The sequence below is a fragment of the Eucalyptus grandis genome, chromosome 4 (assembly GCF_016545825.1).
Source record: "Eucalyptus grandis isolate ANBG69807.140 chromosome 4, ASM1654582v1, whole genome shotgun sequence".
In the NCBI taxonomy this organism is placed as follows: Eukaryota; Viridiplantae; Streptophyta; class Magnoliopsida; order Myrtales; family Myrtaceae; genus Eucalyptus; species Eucalyptus grandis.
Genome location: NC_052615.1, coordinates 18,380,267 through 18,392,581, shown reverse-complemented (window position 1 = coordinate 18,392,581; position 12,315 = coordinate 18,380,267). Strand labels below are relative to the sequence as shown.

The window sequence follows — 12,315 nt, the reverse complement described above, 5'->3', positions numbered from 1 at the left end:
TCGCATCTCTAGCTCGATGTGCCCGGCTTTGTTTGGTAGTTTTCGGTTCGCCTGTTTCGGTTTTGCTGATGCTTGGACTTCGAAAGATGCGATTTTTTTTTTTTTTTGTGCGGATTGACGTCCTTGTGGTTTGCGAATGGTGTCGGATCTCCGGTCGGTGGTGTTGGTGTCTCTGATCTTGTAGTTGAAGGGACAAAATTACACTGGGTCGGATCTTATTTTCGTAGGGAAGCATGGCGTTGGCTGGAATTGAGCTTGTTGATGGACTAAAGGGTCCTTTCAATTTCACGCTTTGAAGGAGATTAGATGGTCGGAGAGGAAAGATGTGAAGTGTCTGCCCGTTTGTCTCCGAAGTTGGGAGGAAGCGATTTGTGGGCTCGGGGGAATTATTTAGTTGTTTTGTAGTAGCATCAGTTTGCTTCCTCTTTTTTGCCCAAATGGAAGGAAGTATTTCTCATAGATCAGTTCTGTTCACTTTAATCCAAGTCTTTCGAAGCGATGATTGGTTGGGTGGAGTCTGGCGAACGGAAGGTAAGCCGTCCCGAAAAAAATAATAATAATAAAAAAAAAAATCGAAAACCGAAAACCGAAACCCAAAATTTGAAAACCGAAAAACCGAACCGAACTACTTATTCGGTTTGGTTCGGAAATTTTCTCTAACGGTTCGGTTCGGTTCGGTTCGGTTTTTCAAAAAACCGAACCGAACCGAACCGTTTACGCCCCTACTTCAAAGAATAGAAGGACGAAACCGCAACTTGCTACAAGTTAAAGGATTAAACCGTGACCCTCATCTTTATGGGGGCTTTTCAGCAAAAGAGAACACGGAAGAGTAAAAAAGAAATAGAAAAAAACAAATTCTCTGCCACGCACTACACATAAGCTCCAAAGTGAGGAAGACTCCGTGGCAATGCCATGAAATATTCTCCTTTGTGTCATTTCCCTTGTTCCCTACAAGGGATAATCAAATCACAAATGCCTAAACTTTTAATCATTTCATAATCGAGTGCCTAGATTATTTTTTTAATCAAAGAAGTAGCTCAATTTGATGTGGGTTAATATGAGATCTCCATCAAAATTACAGATAAAAAATGTCAAGAATTGGACTCTGAGGTCGTTAAACAGCCATTAATGATCCAAATTGGAGTTTGATATGGCCTCTTCAAATGATGTCCTAGAGTTGCATTCAACGACCAGGATTGTTCAAGTCAACATTCCCTCTCTCCTCATCGCCCATCACCTAAATAGAATTGACATAATTTTGTTTAGTTAGGATACGGTAATTTATTTAACGGAGATCTTACGTTGACCAACATTTAAAAAATCGAGGTATTTGATTGAATAATAAAAAAAAAAAATGCTTGGCTGTAAAATTTATGAAAATTCAGACATTTGCAGGGTTTATTACCCCTTCACTGTTCCAAGACAGCAAGATGGACAAAATCCTCGGTGGGAGTCCTCATAATCACCCCCCGATTTCTTCTCCCTGCTTTGTTTCTTGACATGGGATTGTCATATGCTGACACGGTTTCGGATGCAGAACAGACGACAAGATCCAAGTCAAGTCATTTGACAATCATTTGGCGGAGATTTCCTTGCAAACTAAGAGACAGCAACGGAAACATCCTGGCCGGTCGCGTTCCAAATGGCTTTCTCTGGCTCTACGGTCGTTTATTAATACTTTAACCTCAATCAGAAGTTCATGCGTCATCGGCTCCTCTTTGGGATTTACAATTTTTAAGTGGAAGCCCACCTGTAAGAAGTATTAGGCGTGACTCGACAAACTTCATCCTTCTTCAACCATCACCGATTTCTCTTCATTCAACCAGAAAAAAGAGGGCTAAGAAGCTGCTTCTGTTTCAAACCTTAGTCACCCTCGCCAATGGCAGTAAGTGCTCTTCAGCTATTATCATTGTTGATTGACTTCTTTAGGGTGTTTGAGAACTTGGGTGTTTCAGATATAGTTTGCTTCTAGTTTCTTTTGCAGACTGGACTCTGCTTTTTCCCATTTGTAAAAGTCCCCCGGTTCTGTTCTATGTAATTGTTAGACCATTCCTACTTGTAAAAGCCTAAACTGTCAAAGTTATTAAACCAATAACCACAGTGCATGCTATGTTAACACTTTCCCAATGCAAGCTTTACCTTATGCACGCACGGAACACCGGCATTATGCCGTTTGGCTGAGAACATGAACAGAAGAATGTGCGGGATGACAACTTGTCACCTATGGTATGATGCTTCGGCCAAAGGAAAAAGAAAAATCTTATGCTCCTGTACCGTATCAGGAGATCATTTTACTTAATAGTTTGCAATTAGAAGACGGTTTTGGAGTGTATACAGCTTAACTCTAGACAAAAATACTGCTGTGGTGATTGAATTTCAAGGACCCCACTTTCACATTGCACATACGGATGGGGACAGATGGTTCTTTCATGTGTAGGAGAGATCGAGTATTTTGGAACAAATGACTGGGACTACCGATTCATCTACACTCCAAGACAGAGCCAAAACACTTCGCGTTTCATCAGTTCTCCGTCCCTTGTTGGATGTCTCTAGACCACTCGTTTTTTTATTGAATGTCACGTGCCCCTGTTTTTGACGTATTTCCAGTTCAAATATGAACCTCCTTTTACTTCTTCTTCTTCTCTCTCTCTCTCTCAAGATGGCCCCATGTCTAAAGCTTAGCACGCTCTCATTTTAACAGATATTTTGTGGATATGGTGAAGTGGTAGAGAAGTTGAAAATGATGAGCAGAGTTCTTGAGACCACATAAGTGTACGGAGCTCAAGGAATGGTCGGTTTCACAACACTAGGAGAGAGGAACGTCTCCTTCACCGGGAGTTCTCAGCCAACATGTCCTTTCCTTTGTCACATTAAAATCTTGGCACTTCGGGGCTTGTCTTTTGTTTCGTTGCGATGTAAAATGGCCCTAAACTTTTTTCTTTGTTCCGATTTGCTGTTGATGCACATGAAATAGTCGTTCTTTGAAGGAAAGTATTGCCATGTGTATTTGTGTTCAAGGAAAGACAAAAAAGTACTGAGCTTGTCAGTTCTGTTAAATGCTGATACAAGACTTAACGGTTTTTTTTTTTCATCGATTCAAGATGATACTAAACATCAATCCCGTATGATGTACCATATTGTTATGAAGAACCATCTTTACATTATATTGATTTATCAAGATAATTGCATATGTATTTGAGGACACTATTTAGTATCCGGATCATAACACAATGTCAATTTTGCTTCGTGATTTTTACGATTTTTTTTTGCGATGTTCCCTAATCTTCCACACTAGAGGATTTTCTATGTGCTTATATTCTTAGACGTAATTGCTTTCAAGTTTCAACAACCCAAAAAAAAACCCCACCCAACACCCCCCTTTTCCCAAAAAAAAAACCCCTCCCTCCCCCCAAAAAAAAAACACATTATTGGGTTTTTTTTTTTTTTACATTATTTGGTATTTGAGTGTGCCCATTATGTAGCTTGACATTCTATGAAAAAGATCATGTAGACCACAAGAAATTGATGATGAAACCAAGAGGGTCTCAAGTCATGGTATGCTACTTTCTCCCCTTGCATCTACTTGAATTGAATGATGCACCCAATAATTGGCACCCATCGTTTCAAAGAGCCGACACTTGGAGCTCCTCCAATGGAGAGCACGTGAGGTAGGTGGCAGAAGCAAAAGGGGATTTCTACCACTTGGGAAGATTGTCTAAGAGTCGGTTTTGGCGCTTCTGCTCAGTCTAACTGAGGCCATCTTGTCTGTCTAAAAAGCATGTTATCATTGAGGTCGAAGCTCAGATTTCAGAGTCACTTTGGCTTCTCCTAGCTAGTGATGATCATGAACTTCGTCTCGTTTCTCTGTGCACGATCAGTACATGTCTTTGGTGGGTCTTGCGCAGTTATAAAGTGTGTTGTTAATAAAAAGGGTTTGAGATATTGTATCTCAATCGCCTTTCCTTCACCACCCACATCTTCTGGTCTGCCTCTAAGAACATTTTTATGTGCATGTGATGGAAAGAAAACTAAATAATTGAAGAGTCGCACAAAGTTGGCATGGTCAACTTTGGATTATTATAATGCAAAATACATTTAGGCTCAAAGATAGTAGTGGCCTTCGTGATGCGGTCCCTTGTCATAAAAATAAGCAACTTTTGTTCAAGTTTTTCAATGATGTGCAATCATATAACTAATCATGGCACAAAAATCTTGTATTATGTTATGAGCTATTACGACCTTCGCTTTCTAGCTACTGTTAAAATCTATTGGAAATATGTAGATCCTCCTGTCCTCACAAACAAAATGAGAACGAGAAGCGCGGTCTGGAGATTCAAGTCCTTGTGTAAAAGATGACTTGGTATTGCCCATCAATCACCAAAGTTTAATTTAATTAATGATCTCAAAGTCAAATCTAAAACTTTCCTGAGACACATCTTGAGATATCTTCTTTTTCTTTTTTTGGTCTAATCTTATCTTATCTCTCTTTTACAAACCATTGTACTATGTATTATGCACAAGTTGCGAAACTCTATTCCCTCACCCGCATGTCCAAACCCCAGCTCCCAAATAATGTGAAGAATCAAACTCCCCATCTCCTCTTCACAAATGAGGAGTGACCTCCGAAATAGCCCTCAGCGATTTTGGAATATCTATTTTAAAACTATGAAATCATTTGCATTCTAATTCTATTTGTAGGAATTCCAAGAATTCTAGAGTGAGAAATACTAGTCCACTTAGACCCAAGATGGCTTGTTTGATATATATCCAACAAGACGAGACTATGCCGCTGTGAACAACTTCTAGAAAGTTATAATATTGCTGTAGTTTTTCATTACTCCTTCCCTCATCAAACAGCCATGATTATCTTGTTCCTTAATGTCATCATCTCTTTCTTACTGAGAATTTGGTACTTCCGTTGTTTCTGATGCCAAGGAACCGGGAAGCTTCATTTGCTGCAGTAGAGTAGAGGCATTACATCACATGATCACATCACTCGTGAGCGTGTCGAAAGAGCATGACCCTTTAGTTCTGTCATAGTAATAATTACTTGTCCAACGACAAGGGGAGTCTCCCTCTTTCTAGCGTTTTCTACGTTACTCCAGCCCCAAGTCAACTGAAGAGCGCGCCGTTTCCGCGTTCGTCCCTTTCACACCGTGAATCCCTAAGTCTCACGCGAAGAGAGAACGAGAGTACGGAACGACGAATGATTAGAGGACTACCTCCAAGATTACGGGCTTGATCCTCTTTTTTGGGGGGCTTGTTAGACCGCGACTTTTGAAAGTTACGAATACAAATGATGTCAAAAACACAAAACTTTCATTTTATAGATTACGACGTGATCGGTCTTTCCTTTTGCTTGGATTCTACTCTTGCTGAAGAGCTGTAAAGAGAAGATGAAGATGCATAGAAATTTGTTCTTCGCTGTTGAACGTCAAGAGCTAGGCAGATAGATATAATTTGAGGGAGGTAGAAGAAGAAAGGCTAGAGATTTTGTTTATTAAACTTAGCTGCTATTTGATCTAGGACAGGACTAACGGTGCGAGAAAAAGACAACATGATGACCTCGAAAGAAAACAGAAGTCATGAACATGAGAGCTTCGTCGCCATCCACCCTAAAAGGGACAAACCCTTGACGGGATTCGCTTAGTTGGCTCGTTATGTACATGATTGTCTTGCAATCACACTGCAATCGGCTGACTTTTAGCTTCAATCCTGATCTCCTCTTTCATCTTCCTAATGAATTCCTCGAACTTTTTATTCAACTCCTCCGTACTCATCATCTCTTCACTACCTGTAGCAACTGCTGGTGATTCTGGTTCTTTCCCCATGTAGCCACGTTCTTCTAGTTCTTCTTCTTCTTCTTCTTGTTTGCTGAGTCTGTCATCGTCTTCCACGACCCAAGTTTCATTTTGTTCTTCTGCTCCTGTATTGGCAAATTCAGTTTCTTGTAATATTTGCTCTTCCTGTTGCTCAGCTTCATCTTCTTCCTCTGTATCTTTTCCTTGAACTTGAAGTTTCTCGTCCTCCTCCCCCTCTTCTTCTCCAGACGCAAGAACCAGATTATTTTCCTGGTACTCGTTATACCCAGTAGTAGCGGCATCTTCAGCAGTCACAGCTTCAATTTCTGATGATCCAGAAGCTGAAACTGTGATCTCATCCTCGGGTAAGTCATCCAAAGCCGACCTGTCTTTTTTCCTGAACAGTTCATCATCACCATCAAGATCAGACCCAGATGGCGAAGAGCTGCTAGAACTGCAGGAGCTCTTGGCAAGAAAAGCTAAGATCCCGTTGCAGACGAGGAACATGAACTTCCTCTCAAGGGAGCGAGTGAAAATCCGAAAGAGGATCGTGGAGAAGCAGAGGTTGAAGGAGTGAGGGAAGAGAGAGTATCCTGAGGAATAACACACAACGAAGGACAGCAGAGAGATCGAGATGACAAATTTCAAAGCCCTCATGAGGAAGTGGCTGTTCTTGCTGTTGATTTTGTGAACATTCTGGACTTTCATCAGGTTGTCATTTTGATCCATCTTTTTGCTCGATTGTTTCGTTTTTGGGCGCAAAGCTAAAGGCAAGCTAGAGGCAAGCTGTGCCTGGGGCAGGGAATGATGCAATCCTGTTTGCTTTGTGGGTTTTGGGTAGACATGGAATCATGGTGCCTCCTTTTCTCCTCTTATAGAAGTCCTAAAGTGCTGTAGCTAATGGGGAGCACCGTGTGAATTGACGAGCATACCCTTTGGTGATTGCACTTTCGCACTTTCTTTTTTGAAAAGTGGAAAGATCAATGATCTCCATTGCCGACCTCTTTGAATATTATTAGAAGAGTTCCACACCGATATACATAATCTTTGATTTGAGGTATAATTAACTATTGTCATATGATGAACATGCCATTACAGCCTCATTCCGGTGCCAGTGCGTAGCGTATCTTTTTGAATTTTCGGATGTCAACGACTCAATATGCCATCCATCCATCCACCTTCATGAAAAATAGATTGACGTGGACTTAAAAGTTAATCGACTTTTTTTTGTGAGTGGGGAGGACCTCTTTGGGGGCGCTATCTTATTTAAAGTATAGATACTCTTATCCCAATTTTGATGAGAACAAAAAGAAAAACAAAAGGTAGCTGCCTTGAAGTTTCTAGCTAGACCTACAACAAGATTTGCTTGCCCCAAAATGGGAAAGATAAAGGGAGGCTCCATCTATTACCTGATCATGCAGGTCAAGCATTATTCACGTATACGTGTCTGTGCTTGATGTATGTAGGATATAATTTATTATGTGCAAGAATCTATACAACAGCATAGCTACGTAAAGAAAGTTAAAGCAATCATGTGTACTTTTGGAGTAATTATTTGCCGCCTATACATGTCACGTAGTCCACATCATCGACATCCTTAACCTAAAATCTAAGAAAGCATCCAAAAGCAGATCTCGTAATGATCCTTTCTGCTAAACTAAACATGTGGGATTTGCTTCTGTCCTTGGCAGATGGTAAGAATAGACAGATGTATCGAGCCAAAATTATAAGCATTATTATTTTCCTTCTGCCTCTTTCTTTGTCGTCTTGCTACATTGAACAGAGGCATGGCATGACCTGCAGATGATATTTCGCCCGGAATCATGGTCCTTGTCCGTTCAAGACTCTTCTATTCCTATCAGAGACAACGAAAAAGTGCAATGTCTCAGGTATTCAACTGTTGTTGAATTTTCAGAAGCCTCAGGAAACTGTAAAACTCTACGCATCTGTACACTAGCAGTTTTCGACGACCAAGTACACTAGCAGTTTTCTCTTGCGAGTACGATTCTTGACGAGCTCTCATTAATCATTTTGCGGCAGTGCTAAAAACCCTCCAACTCAAAATTTAAATTTTAAAGTCACATGAAAACAAAGAACATATAAAATCCATTGTTAAATTATGTCACATTTTACATGCAAGCCAAATTAGGAGCAACACATGAAATTTTGACTAATGGAGGTAGATGCATATACAAGAAAAGAATAGCACTAGCTCGATACCATATTAGAATCACTAATCCAAAAATTGAAGATTTTAGGCAAATTTTAGGTGAAGATAAACCTATAAAGGAAAAAGTGTCAAAAAATCATAAATTTTTTGTCTTTGTGTTAATTTAGTTCTAAACATTTTTACGTTATGTCAATACAATCATTTCTGGCCAATTTTGGCTGGATTTTGCTGACTGAACGCCAGCCGACTAATGTGATATAATCGATACGACGTGACCAATTTTTAATGATATTTTAATATTTTTGAATTTTTAAATCTTTTTTATTTTTTCTTCTCCTCTCCTTCCTCCAGCCGATCGCCGAACCTCGACAACCGGCGAGTTCAAGGCCGCCCTCGCAGCCACTGGCGAGGTGGCCGACGAGGTCAAGGTCAACCTCGTCGATCGTCGCCTTTGGCCAATTGCCGAGGTCCAGCGACCAGCTGGAGGAAGAAGAGGAGAAGAAAAAAATAAAAATAAAAAATATTAAAAATATTAAAATATTATTAAAAGTTGTCCACATCGCCGATTAGGCCACGTCAGCCGACCGGCGTCCAGTCAGCAAAATCCAGCCAAAATTGGCTAGAAATGATTGAATTAGCACAACGTAAAAATGTTTAGGACTAAATCGGCACAAAAACAAAAGGTTTAAGACTTTTTTTGCACTTTTCCCAACCTATAAATGAATATATATTTCAACGGGCTATAAATCCGAAATCAATTTTTTGCTCGCTAACTAAATCGACTTTCTTGGTCTAGTCAAATCAAATGTAGGTCATCCATGGCAAGGGTTGGCCTCGCCAGGCCATGCTTGGGCGAGGGCAAGGCTGCCCCTCGCCACCACTCACCCTTGCCTAGGCGTGGCCCTGCGGGGCCAACCCTCGTTAGCCATTGCACAAAAAGAAAATGAGAAAGAAAAGGGAAAGGAAAAAAATAAAAATAAAAATTATTGACAATCGCGCCACATAGAATAGTCAATGTTCACATTAGTGATTTCCAACCTAAATTAATCGAATGGACTGAATTCGCAACTAATATGAAAAATTTTAAAATTAAATTGATTCAATTAAAATGTTTATAACTGAATTGATATCAATATAATAGATTTATTACTTTTTAAATACTTTTCTCTTTTTTTAGGTGCAAAGTCTAAGCGGTTCTCCCACTTAATCATGAACCTTAAAAACATGATAGGGATCAGGAACTGTGCTTGGGAAGTTGAACTTAAAAAGGTGCAATTAAGGTACCATTAGATTGGTTTCACCTTCATAAAGATCACATTTTTAATAGCTCTCAGATATATGATTAAGATTAATTGTTTAGCAAAGCTATGTTACAGTTGGGGCAGCCTAATATATTAGGAAAAAAAACTGAAGTTTGAAGAAAACATTATCTTAAACAGTGGGAAAGAGAGCATAAAACAGGCAAGATTCCTAACTTCACAGAATCAGACCATTCTAATTTTTTGTTATAGCAATTTCAGAATCCTTCTGGTGTATTCTTGATTATATCACGGTATCACAAATTAGGAATCTACAGCTGCTTCTGAAGTCCAACTAGAAGAAAATTGGGAGTCAAAAGCTTCTTGAAACATCAGATCAGCAAGGGTTAGGTGAATGAGAATCAGATACTTTCCTTAAGCAGCTTTCAGATTCATTGCAAATCATTCAGTATATTGCTTCTTTTAGCAGGCTCTTTTTTTTTATAAGGGAAGTACTTCGTTGAAAAATAATCCCTTAACTTCTTTTCTTGCTTGAACAGTTAATAAATAAACATCGAGAGGACTTCAAGGTATCTTCTTGAAATGAAAGAGCTTGTGTTATATCCAAGACATTGCTGGTGTTGTCTGCAGTTAATTCTACCGCTTGATAATAAAATGACAATATGTACGTATGTTGCCAAAATACAATAGAACAAGTACTAATATTATCGCTAGAAGCTTGCCTAGACTATGCTTTGAGCACTTGGGTATGACCTTGTGGTTGGACCTGGCAGCCATAATACATAGAAGAAATCATTTAATTACAGCAGTTGAGTTAAATTTCAGGCCCCTCAAGTGCCATCATGACTGATCTATATGGTATCTAAATATACTTCCATGGTCAATATTTACATTTCTCGGCAGATAGAGTATAGATAATCGATTTCATCTATATTCTGAACGTTAGATCAATTAAGATTGGCAAGACCATGGATTTGGAATGTTCCTCTTTGCATTTTACATACTCTTTGTTCTCATCAAGTGTGCCAATGAAACTCTGCCTGAGTGGTTTTCCCTCAGAAGCATCTCAGAGTATACTTTCTACTCCTCAGCCTCCCTCTTCTCTTGTGTGATGGTGAAGCATTTTGAGTTCAGAAGGTCTTGTTTACAGAGGCAAATCCATGTCAGATAGCATCTGATCTCCAGAGCCATAAGACGGGGCATCTAAGAGGATACTCCAGAAAACGAGCAGCAATGCTAGGAACACAGAAGTCTACTAAAATAGATTCATTAACTAGTTTTGCAAAATCCAACTGAGTAAATAATCAAGTCGGATCTTGTACAAAATGCTTTGTTTATTTAAACATTTCAATAAGGGTATGGGATGTATAAGCAGGATTGGCATTTTACTCAGCGAATGAGTATTGATTAGAGTGAGATGCCAAGAGCCTATTCACATTGGACCTCGTAGATAACTTTTAAGGAACTTCTGAGGTCAGTCTGGCATTATTGAACATTGAGACGGTTATGCATCTTGGTGTTCTATCATTATTGAACATCGAGACGGTTATGCATCTTGGTGTTCTATGGTTCTGTTGACTGAAGCTCCCATAACTTGTAATTTTCCAGATTTTGGTGATTCTTCCTATAGTATAGTTGGTGATTTCCCGATGTTTCTCAGGATACGTTTACCACAAATGCAAAAACAATTACAATCACAAACGTGAAGAATTCAGCCAGGGTTTGTACAAGACAATAGAGAAGCTATAAGGAGGCAGAGGAGGATTGGAATTGGATATTTAGCCATGATATGGACAAGGGCTTAATCCTGCTATGGTTAACTTCATGTACTTGTTTTGATCATTAAGATTAAGATTTGGGGTATCCATGTACTCTCACACAAAGGTGTGCAACAGAACTAACGGTGACAATCCATCTCCAGTGATTCATAAAATGGAAAGATGATAAGCAGTTTCTATGGGCATAGCAACATGCACATTGACACATCTCAAGCCCGCAAAAAATCAAACAAACCACAATTCTTTTGTTTGTGATGGTGTCCAACAAGAGACATCTTTGAAGGAGAGGCCTACTGCATATTGGTTTGCAGAAATAACTTTTCGATATCACAATGCAGATCTTTAAGAAGATGGTAGAGTTTATAAGTTGACAATCGCTGATGAGCATAAAAGTGGCTTGCCTGTGAAAATGTTCATTGAACTGCAAAAATCAATGAAACTTGTTGAGAACCTTAGAGAGTAAGCTAAGCCTCTAGAGCAAGCATGGATTTTTCTGGGGATTTCAAGAAATGGGAAATCATAATCTTTGATTCGGGAAGCCTGGATGTTAGAAAGAACAAATCTCTTTGGTGTTTCGACAAGTAAGAACAACAGATAAAGAACAGTTCAACGATTTCTCAAGTTTAGACAAAACTACCATAAGAGGTTTAGCCATACTTCATGAATTACATTCTACAAAAGCATTGTAAACTGCACACTTCCGAGGAAATGATAAAAGGGCAAATTCTCAGGATATAAAATGTTTAGCCATACTTCATGAATTACATCCTACAAAAGCATTGTAAACTGCACACTTCCGAGGAAACGATAAAAGGGCAAATTCTAAGGATATAAGAGGTTTAGCCATACTTCATGAATTACATTCCACAAAAGCATTGTAAACTGCACACTTCCAAGGAAACGATAAAAGGGCAAATTCTAAGGATAGAAGTTGCAGCAACATGGAAGATCTTTGGACCAACCTATTGAAGAACATTCGTTCAATGCACTTTTTTTCTTCTGTTGGGATCACAATATGAAGTGTTCATTAATCCGTTCTGGCATTATTCAAAGTCTTTTTCCCTCTTCACGGATGCCCAGACAACTAATGTGTTACTGTGTGAGTTTTATTGGAGGCTTCAGACAGTTTTATGCATCACCTTAACATGGATGTGTACTGTGAAGGGCTCAATAAACTATATACAAATTGAGCTAACCTACATAGTATTTAAACTCTCAAAATCCAAAACCAAACTATCTGTAGTTGGATGTATTCTAATATGCCTAACATACAAAACGCAGTTGCAAAATTCAGTCCATCAGATGAC

General features: G+C 39.2%; 1 long non-coding RNA gene across 1 annotated transcript; it reads left to right on the top strand.

Moving 5' to 3' along the window:
* The first annotated feature begins 1,690 nt into the window (after positions 1 to 1,690).
* LOC120292425 lies at positions 1,691 to 3,204 on the top strand. Its single transcript, XR_005550236.1, has 2 exons — positions 1,691 to 1,885; positions 2,702 to 3,204. It is a non-coding gene; the product is annotated as an uncharacterized LOC120292425 (long non-coding RNA).
* Positions 3,205 to 12,315: the final 9,111 nt, after the last annotated feature.